The sequence below is a fragment of the Rhinolophus sinicus genome, linkage group LG12 (assembly GCF_036562045.2).
Source record: "Rhinolophus sinicus isolate RSC01 linkage group LG12, ASM3656204v1, whole genome shotgun sequence".
Taxonomy (NCBI): domain Eukaryota; kingdom Metazoa; phylum Chordata; class Mammalia; order Chiroptera; family Rhinolophidae; genus Rhinolophus; species Rhinolophus sinicus.
Genome location: NC_133761.1, coordinates 19,746,006 through 19,748,134, shown reverse-complemented (window position 1 = coordinate 19,748,134; position 2,129 = coordinate 19,746,006). Strand labels below are relative to the sequence as shown.

The window sequence follows — 2,129 nt, the reverse complement described above, 5'->3', positions numbered from 1 at the left end:
AATGTTTTCTGGTCTGTTAGCAAAAGAACTAATATGAGTTGCAATGTATTTTGCAGGTTTAGGATTTCTGCTCAGAAATATTATTGTATTACCAGTTGATTATACCTAGATTTATTTTAGAAGATTTCAGTCAAACTCAGTTTCCCCAGTCTAAATGTAAGGAGCAATATACAAATCAGATTAACTATACATAAAACATACATATAGTTATGTTTCCCTTAAAAACACAAAATTAATAATTTTGGCATCTATCTCACTCTTAACATTCCTTCTACTTTCTCTATTGTGCAAAATGCCATGATATATTTTGATTTACTTAAAATATAACTATTGCAATTAATTTGTATACTTTTTATTTCTATCCCTAATATAAGTCCATATAAATATTATATTAATTGGGCTTTTAGCTTTTAATTTTTTTTCTATGTAAAGTATGAATATTTATTTCAAGCTTTAGATCCCAATCAATTTCAAAAAAGCAAAATCTGATTTCTCTCCTCAGAGTACTGAGGCCTCTGTGTTAGGATGATTTCCTGAAGGCTGAAGGAGCTCTGCCCTTAGTAACACATTTCATCAGACTTAACCACAAAGTCCTTGACACCCCCATACCCCAGACTTAACAACAGGAAAAAAACAAAGTTCACCACCATGGGGCTGAACAAATACACACACACTAATGTAAATGGAGCAGCTAAACCTTGGCAAGTTCTTTTTTTAAAGTTGGTTTTGTGGGATTTTTGTTTGTTTGTTTGTTTCCATATTCTTTTGCTACCCAGCCTATGTAGCACATGTGAACTCTCAAGGGGTTCTCAGCTTTAAACACATTAAACGTCTTGATGAAAGACTTATATTCTTCAAGAGTCTGAAAACAGACCAAACGTGTTTTGTTGTGAACACTTTGTAGACACAAAGTGAGGCAGGGGTTTGGGTTTAAAGAAAAATAAATAAATAAATAAATAAATAAATAAATAAATAAATAAATAAATAAATAAATACAGTGATGAAAGGTGAAGAATGCAAGAATTCGGACATAATGTGGAGGATTACCTTCTCTCCATTAAGAGGTCCATAAAAAGGAGCAAACTGAAATCCATAAGGGCAATCAGCAGGAGCCGTGTTTGTTTTCCCTACTCTCTGCCTTAGGTTTTTGCTGAGGGGCCACTGCTGGGTCCCCACTTGCTCCCCTCCCTTTGGCCTGAGACTGCAGGGCAATACAGGGACATCCAAAGAGCACATCAGGACTCAGAATCATCATTATAACAGCCGGCATCATCTTCCTCCTCATCTTCATCATCAATGCTGTCCTTGTACAAGTGGTTATAAAGCAAATCTGAGCTGTTAATTGGGAGGCATTTTAGTTTTGATGCAATATTCCTCCGGAGTCGTGGGGACTTTCACTCCATCCATCTCTGCTTTGGCTCTCGTGGCTGATACCTGTTTCCTAATGATGTCAGTATATGCTTTGTCTTTTCCTTTTGCTGTGCCTACATTTCCTGAGCATAACGGAAACATCCACATGGGCTGGGGAGAAGGTATGAGATCACACTTAACAGGATAGTCCTGTCATCCTGAGCAGGATTCCACCTTTGGGAGGGCAGTTCACCACTCTGTGGGTCATCTACAGGTAGATGAAGAATTGAAATGCATACATCTCCATTCTCATAAATATTGGAGTGACACATTTTGGTCAAGAATCTTAAGATAGGTGGTGAATATGGATAGTCAATAGGAAATTTAATATGCGCCTTGATGTAGCCACCTTCGTAGAGGGTGTTGGGGGGGTCTGAAGATGGCAACCTCCCAGTTGTAAAGGTCGCCAGAAGGTCCTCTAGCAGGGATTTCAGCTCCAGCATCAGGGCCTTCTGGGAGCTGGTCACGTGCTGCTGGGCCATCGCCGCTGCTGCTGCCCAACCCCAGTTCTCACACATGGGTGGAGCTGGACCAAGCTCCGCCCCTCCTCTCGCTCTCCGGCTGGGCTGCACTGGGCCCCTGTCTTCACACACCTGCCACCAGGCACACCGGACCAGTCCCCAGACGGCAGTTGGGCTGACCCGGGCCCTCCTCACACAGGACACTGGCTGGACCCTTCTCCTCACACAGGCGCCGGATAGAGGGAGGAGTTCAGGGTG

General features: G+C 41.6%; 1 pseudogene; it reads right to left on the bottom strand.

The window, feature by feature from the left end:
- Positions 1 to 1,235: 1,235 nt before the first annotated feature.
- Positions 1,236 to 1,892, bottom strand: LOC109454558 (ubiquitin-conjugating enzyme E2 R2; annotated as a pseudogene).
- Positions 1,893 to 2,129: the final 237 nt, after the last annotated feature.